The sequence below is a fragment of the Lepidochelys kempii genome, chromosome 7 (assembly GCF_965140285.1).
Source record: "Lepidochelys kempii isolate rLepKem1 chromosome 7, rLepKem1.hap1, whole genome shotgun sequence".
NCBI lineage: Eukaryota > Metazoa > Chordata > Testudines > Cheloniidae > Lepidochelys > Lepidochelys kempii.
Window position 1 is genome coordinate 100,690,427 of NC_136386.1, and position 8,411 is coordinate 100,698,837.

The window sequence follows — 8,411 nt, forward strand, 5'->3', positions numbered from 1 at the left end:
TCCATTACACTGGGCCGTGCAGGGCAGCTGCTGCTCTGGGGGGTACCATGGAGCAGGCAGCCGCAGTGTTCCCTCCTCTCCTGCTGGTGTCCCAGGTTGAAGCTGCTCCTCAGCTCCCAAGTCCCAGCCCCCTTTCCTCTCGCAGAGGCAGCCAGTAAGAACCCCCCTGAGTAGGGCTCCATGTCTGGCAGCCCCCTCCGAGAACAGAGACTGCAGGGGAATCCTCCCAGCACACAGCCCCTATTACTCCTCTCCCTGCACCCTGAGCTACCCCTCTGCCTGCACACAGCCCCTAGTACTCCTCTCCCTGGACCCTGAGCTATGCCCTCCCTGCACCCTGAGCTACCCTCTGCCTGCACACAGCCCCAGTACCCCTCTCGCTACACCTTCAGCTACCCCCTCCCTGCTCCCTAGGCTACCCCCCTGCCCACACACAGCCCCTAGCCACCCCCTCCCTGCACCCTGGGCTACCCCCCTGCCTACACTCAACCCCAGTTATCCCCCTCCCAGCACCCTGAGATACCCCCCTGCCTCCACACAGCCCCAACTACCCCCTCCCTACACACAGACCCAGCTACCTCTTCCCTGCACCTTGAGCTATGCCCTCCCTGCACCTGAGCTACCCCCTGCCTGCACACAGCCACTAGTACACCTCTCCCTGCACCCTGAGCTAACCCCTCCAAGCACGCTGAACTACCCCCCCGCCTACACACAGCCCCTAGCCATCCCCCTCCCTGCACCCTGAACTACCCCCTGCCTGCACAAAGCCCCTAGCCACCCCCTCCCTGCACCCTGACTACACACTACACACAAGCCCAGCTACCCCTCCCTGCACTGTGAGCTACCCCACCCGTATCCTGAGCTACCCCCCTGACAGCACAAAGCCCCTAGCCATCCCCTCCCTGCATCCATAGCCACACCCTGTGTGCACACAGCCCCTGCACCCTGTGCTATCCCTCCTGCCCACACACAGCCCCTAGGAAAGATGTAGAGAAAGTCCAGAGAAGAGCAACAAAAATGATTTAAGGTCTAGAAAACATCACCTACGAGGGAAGATTGAAAAAAATTGGGTTTGTTTATTCTGGAGAAGAGAAGACCAAGAGGGACATGATAACAGCTATGAGTGCAGGGGACTGGACTGGATGACCTCCCGAAGTCCCTTCCAGTCCTACAATTCTATATTCAGTCAAAACTCATTCATTTTGGTGGTGGTTTACATCAGTTAGCTTTCCCTGTCTGTCTGTATCTATCAACTTCTGACAATGTGTTTAATCAATAAACAATATTTACACAGATTTTCACCTTTTGCTGGTTCCACCTATGTGAATTTGACTTACTAGGGTTGAATCTCAGGAGAGGACAGCTTTATTTCATTAAACCTATGACGACAAGCCATTTTGTTTCATGTGGAGACTTTGGGAGTTCTAATATGTTTTGAGTGGGTAATGTTTCCATGTGTTGTGATCCCATTCATAATCCATTATTTGGATAATTCCTCATTTGTGAGACCTGGAGAAATTATGGTATGCACAAGCATTTTTTGAATATTTATATAATGCCATAGCAGAACTTGGGGTATCAGTTGTCTTGAAACAAAGAGGCAAGATCCTCAACAGTTCTCACATTTAAGTGCAAGTTTGATTCTTTGGCAAAAATGCAAATTGCAGTGTTGGAAGAAAAAGCATTATTGAACATGAGGATTATATTCTAAAGCAGTTGATTTGAACAGCTGTTGTCCTTAACAGGGCATCTGAATTTAGCATGAATATAATTTTACTGACAAGAACTACTTTGCAAGTTAAAATTTTTAGCATGGTTTAAAAAACCCACTTAGCTTCATATGAAATATTGCTGTTTTTCCTGAACCATTTAGATGAAATGTCTTCATGGCAGTTAGAATGGTTGCAAACTCTTTAACTTAAAGTTATTCCCATACATAGCAAAGATAATGGTTCTGGTATTTATAATGAGGGCTTATACTGAGCAGCAATCCGCTCTGTCTGACATATCTAGTCCCATGTGGTCAAGATACAACATTCCTGGATGTTTTCCTTGTACCATTATTCGTATCATACCTGAAATTCCCACTGTAGTTTCAGCTGGAGAAGATAATTTTTACTTCCATCTAAAAGTAAAGTTTTATTGCTGGTATAAAATGGCTGCTAGCTGAATTTCCTTGGTGGGTGAATGATCCTTATATATTGTGGAATTCTTTTGTATGAAAGGTATGAATATTATTATTACTTTACACTCATGTAGCAGTTTTCATCTGAAGATGGAAATGTAGTTTACAAAGCTAAGAATTATTCATCCTATCATACAGATGTGGAAATGAGGAACAGAGAAGTTAAGAGATTTACCCAAGGTCATACACCAAGCCAGCGGCCAAACAAGGAGTAGAACATAAATCTCTTAAATCCCAATCTCATGTTACTAAGTAGTAGGCATTTTGGCCTATAATATAAAGTGTAAGATTATGACATAATACTAATGTATAACAATACAAATGATTATAACAACAATGCGCCTGAATTTCTCAACGAATAAACCATTTTTGGCAAGTAGACATCCAGGCATACGTCATTAATATATAATAAACAGTAGCTTCAGTTCAGAATTAACCTTAAGGCTTTTTTTCCCTCCTGGTTACTCGAGTCATGCCATGACAAGAGAGTATATGGACTGGGGGGAGAGAGGGAGGGAAAGGAGAATGAGAACTATCCGCTCTGTGAACTCTGTGTTTCATTGAATTTATGAAGTATTGATTTTGGAGGCCATTTGCCCTTTTGCTTTCTGGCACTAAGATATAAATATTATAAAGAGGTATTTTCTGGCATTCTCTTTATTAAGGTGTTGAAATATTTTATTTAATTCTGGAAATATTGTTATCTAAACATTGCGTAACTGTAACATAAAAGCAACCAAAACCTTGTGGTGATTGCAATCTGCAGCCAGAGCCCTGCCTTCCAAAATGAAGGATGACCTTCGGTCAGTGTGCCACACCCCAGATCCTTACACAACAGCAGCTCCTCCACACACATGAAGGACCATCAAATACTACAAAGTAGCCCCTGAATGACAAGATGGAGGTGAAACTCAAAGCTTTTTGTGTTGGGACTATGCATAAGAATAGAGAACCCACACTTGGATATATGTGGAAAGACTGAGAAGAACAAAATATTTATCAGCTGATCTAATAATAAAACCTCTGCACATATTAGTAAGGAAAGTGTATTAAACTAATTTGCAGTGTAGTAGAGCACATATTGGAAAAGGTCTAAATTACAATCAGGCATTTTTCATTTTTGGTGCCAGAACATGCTTTCTTTACTCAGTCAAAGCATCTTCACCTTCAGTGGCAGTTTTGCTTTGACTGATCTGAGTAATGTTAAACCCAGATTCAGCCAGGTGCTTAAGCATGTACTTCACTTTAAGCATAAAACTATTCACATGCTTACAATTAGACATGTGCTTAACAGGCTTGCTGAATTTCCAGTACTGCCAGCTCCTGCTTGCACTGAAGTCTTTGGCGTAATTCTGTTGATTTCAAAGGGATCAGGATTGGGTTGTTCCACTGAGGAGACGTCTGTGTTGTTGCAGCATAAGTTTGTTCTATGGAGCTTGAATTTAAGCAAAGCAGTTTTTATGGAAAGAGTGTGATGTTGCTTGTATTGATTTGGCAACTGGGGAAGACAGTGTTAGTGGGTGACCTTGAAAAATGTGATAAGTGGCAAGGGTGCTGAAAGGTTGAAGCACAAATGGGATGGTTAAAAGCAGGGATATTTCTAGCCTTTACTGACAAACAGAGGTCAAGACTTCCATGGAACTCTTCTCCATAAGAAGAAGCTTTTCAGCAGCCATGGAATATCCATCTCATTCTTCTCAGCTTCACAGACAAAATATTCACAGCTAAAGGGGGATCACATAAAACTTTAACCAATACTACCCCTTAAAAACAAAAGCAAAGAAAAGAAAACCCTAAATCCAATGCCTGTATTCTCCCTTTTCTATTAAAAAGGTGCAGAAGGTGCTCAGATCATAATACGATTACAAAAAATGTAATAAATTTAGTGGGACTGACTAGAAACTCTCACTAAAGAGATTAAAAACTGCACATACTAGGTTGAGGAAGATGTGAACAACTGTATCACCACATGGCAGACTCTATAGTAAGGAGAAAGAACATAAGGGAATGTTTGGAAATCTTTGCTACACATCTTGCCATGTGAGATGAAGCAAACATATCCCCACTGGTTCCAGGAAGTATGAGAATTCTTAAGTGCTTGTAGAAATGTTTATATTTTGTCAGACTGAGGCACAGATTTTGGCTGGAAGTAATTTACTACTCTCAGCGCAGCATAAATTTACTCTGTTTTCTTTAGTAACTTAGTCCCTGATTCTGGAAAGAAAACTCTGTGGGCAGATCCCTGCACAGCACAGAACCCCACTGAACTCAGTGGGGCTCCATTAGGTTCTCGTTGCAGCATTGGAGCAGAATTCTGAATTTGAAGGGTAGCCTATTTAGACAAGTGTTTTGGGTTTGGCCCTGAGTCCTCCCATATTTCTCCAGTGCACACCTCAGGTTTTTGGAACTTTTAGACATTTTGCAGATTTCCTGCACTGAAACAATTGTCATGTTCTAAATTGGCATGGCAGCAAACCAAATAGGAGGTTTTAGTTTGTGTGTAGAATTGGGAAGCAAGTTTTGTAGTAAGTTGCTCCACTTTTCAGCATGAAAATCATGGGAACGTATGGCCCTAAATGAGGATTATAGGGTGCATTTGCTAGGTGAAAATATGTTTTATTTTCACCTTCCTCTGAAGCACCCAGTGTAGCCCACTGTCAGAAACCTGTTTTGTTAGGATAATTTTTACATAGTGGTGTGTCATCGATAAAATAAAATAAAATTAAAATAAAAACAATGAAGTCAGCCTGAAATATCTAAGTAAGAGAGATCATGCTGAATCCACCTGCAACAGAAATGAAAACTGCTATGGTGAATGTTAAGGAGTCCATTTATCTTGGCCAGCTATTTGGGCTAATTAAAATCTAGCAGGAAGATATCAAAAGTACAAGCCGATGAGAAGAAAGCATATTTGATAATACTGGTGTCACATTAGCAAAAAATATAGCAAATACTATAAATTTAGCATTTATTAAAAAATTAATCTGCTACTGGAATTATTTCCATTAGAAAGGAAGGGAGTAATTCTATAGCTTTATACACTATTACAGTAGGAGAGTATCATCTCTTTATGGATCAGAGCCAACAAGAAGGAAACAGGAAACCTGGGGGATGGGAGATAGAAACTTCAGGAAAGAATCAGACTGTGTAACTCTTCTTGCTGAATCATTTACATAAAAGACTGTTGTTTAACCGATTTCATATGCCCTGACTCCTGATATGACATACTAATGTTTGGACATCCTGTATTATCTAGGATGGACCCTAACTAGTCCCAGGAATTATAGGGCAGACAAGCAGGAAGCAGGAACAGAAATTGATCATTGTAAGTGGTTCCTAGGTCTCTAAGAAAAACAAGAAAATTCTGCCATTTATTAATAAGAGAATATTCTACAACCAAGACCTTTCTTCTTCTCTGTGGTTTAAAAAACAAAGGAAAAATGCAACTGATTGAATATTTTTGTGTTGCAAATGAGCAACAAAGCTGGCCGTGTCTGTGTACATGATTTCTAAATACTGTAGCAAAAGTGCCTTAGGAAATATGTCAAGAGTCTCTATTTGTTAGCCACGATTTTTCCAGCAAAATATTTACTATGTTTTCACGTTGTTCTTCCAAAAAGCTCTTGTATTTCCAGTGGAATTAAAAGGGAGGTCCCTATTTTTCTCTCCCTAATGTCCCGATTTATAGCTTTCAAGTGTTGACATGCGCTAGCACCTGAGATAGCTTGGTGAAGAGCTCTGGGAAATGTTTCAGATAAAACCAAGGAACTCTTCACAATCAACTAAGCGACTGATAAAATGTACTCTGATTTATTTTCTGTATTTTAGACATCTCCTTTTGAGGCATAACCTCATGTTTATCAAAGAAACATCTTCCTGCTAAAGAATACAAAGAGGCATTCCTCAAAATGTTTCTTGAGAATACCTGCTCTCTGGTGGTTAATCTCAAGAGAGTTTTTTTAATAGTTGAGGGACTGGTCCAGCTTTCATTGGACATGATGAGGGCCCTACCAAATTCACAGTCCATTCTGGTCAATTTCAAGGTCATAGGATTTTAAATATCGTAAATTTCATGATTTTAGATATTTAAATCTGCAATTTCATGGTGTTGTAATGGTAGGTGTCCTAACCCAAAAGGTGGTTGTCAGGGGGTTGCAAGGTTATTGTAGGGGGTTGTGGTATTTCCATTCTGACTGCTGGCAGCACTCTTCCTTCAGATCTGGGCCGCCAGAGAGCAGCGGCTGCTGGCCGGGAGCCCAGCTCTGAAGGCAGTGCCACTGCCAGCAGCAGCGCAGAAGTAAGGATGGCCTGGTATGGTATCGCCACCCTCACTTCTGTGCTGCTGCCTTCAGAGCTCGGCCACTGGCCAGCAGCTGCCACTCTCTGGCCACCCAGCTCTGAAGGCAGCAGCACAGAAGTGAGGGTGGCGATACCATGACCCTTGTACAATAACCTTGCGACCCCCCCCCAACCTTCTTCTGGATCAGGACCCCCAGTTTGAGAAACGCTGGTCTCCCCCGCGAAATATGTATGGTATAGGGTAAAAGTACAGAAAAGACCAGATTTCGCGGGGGAGACCAGATTTCACAGTCTGCGACACATTTTTCACAACTGTGAATTTGGTAGGGCCCTAGACATACTGGCAAAGCACCCACTAACCCAGTGGGAGAGGGACTGGGCCCCTGGCTAGCAACTGCCATTTGTGAAAAGGGTTGGGAAGAGAAGGAGCTGCAGGCCATAGCAATAGCAGCAATCACAAAGATTGCAACCTGTGAGATTAAGAGGAAAAGGAGCTGCAGGCTAAAATAGCAATGGGAACAACAGAAGCTGCAGCTTGTGAGAGGAGATGTGAAGGGGCTGCAAACATAATAGCTTCAGGAGGAGCAGAGGCTGCAGCCCGTGGAAGTGATTTGGAGAGGAAGGAACTGCCCACCACAGCATTAGCAGCATGGAACACCAGAGACTACAACCTGTGATAAGCCCAGAGAAGGAGCTGCAGGTCAGAGAAGCAGCGGGAACAGCAACTAGTAACCAGGGTTCTGAAGGAAAAGAGCTTTAGGCCTCAGGAGTAGCAGCACTGAGAAAAGGAATCCTAGAGAAGACCAAAGAAGCTGGTAATAATGAGTTAGATTGAGAAACTGGAGTTTGGGGTATTTGGAGCAGTTTTTGGTCAGCTGTGTGGATATCTGTCTGTTTAGCATTATTGGTGACTTATTAGCTGGCAATTGTAACTGAATTGTTTCTTTTTTCTCAACTTTGCAGTTTACCAACCCTGAAGGGTTCCACATCATGAATCAGCCCCCCCGGCCCCGATCATGAGATTGACTTCGAAACTCACACGATTTTAAAAAGAATATATTCTGGGTCCTTTTTGTTTGCATGCTAGTTTTTGAGCTTTTAGGGTTCATGTTTTCAAATTTCCCACCAAAACTATGAAGATTAGGAACTTTCCTTTTTTTATTTTAGATGATAGCTGAGATTCTCTTGCCATCGCCTGACTCTATGAGCTAGGACTTTGAGGAAAACACCAATTATCGTGACAGTCACAATAAAATCTTAAGATTTGGAAACATGGTTACTTGCAATATATTTTCATATTTAAATAAGCACTGCTTGGGCCCCAAGTAAGATTAAAAAAACAAAAACTAAAATTAATCTCTTCAAGACATAATACTTATTTTAATCCTAACCATAAGCAAAGATATACACACACTGTCCTATTCAATACATAACATTGTTTATTTGAAGAATTTTCTTTAATTACCACTTTAATGCATGTTTTTAAAACTTCTCACTCCTGGAAGAGATTGAGTTCCTCTCCTCTACCTTTCTGCCACTGAATGTAATGAGAATCTCACACACAGCTATAATTTACAGCTCTAAAGGTGTAGGTTAAATTTAGGGTTTGAACTTCTTGGGTGCATTGCATTAGTATTTCTGTCACAACTCAAAATTTATTTTGAGCCAAACACAAATATTAACAATGAGTAAATAAGTATAAAACATCACAGACAAAGCTGATATAACGAGTACAGCTTTTTCCCCTTGTGATGTGCTTTGCTCTCTTATCCTAAGGTTCTGAAAAATTTGAAACTAAAACATCTGTAGTTGTCAAGGCTATTCAAAGAATTTCTATGTTTTGCACTTAGTTACCGAGAATGAGTCACTTTTCTGGTACTGTCAATTATTGTTAATTTCTAAGCAGCATATTCAGAATTAGTCCGGC

General features: G+C 41.8%; 1 long non-coding RNA gene across 1 annotated transcript in view; it reads left to right on the plus strand.

Moving 5' to 3' along the window:
- LOC140914940 (uncharacterized) overlaps positions 1-7,722 on the plus strand; it is a 32,489-nt gene extending 24,767 nt beyond the window's left edge. Inside the window, exon 3 of the long non-coding RNA XR_012160045.2 lies at positions 7,448-7,722. This is a non-coding gene — a long non-coding RNA (uncharacterized LOC140914940). The remainder of the gene's footprint in view (positions 1-7,447) is intronic.
- The last annotated feature ends 689 nt before the right edge of the window (positions 7,723-8,411 follow it).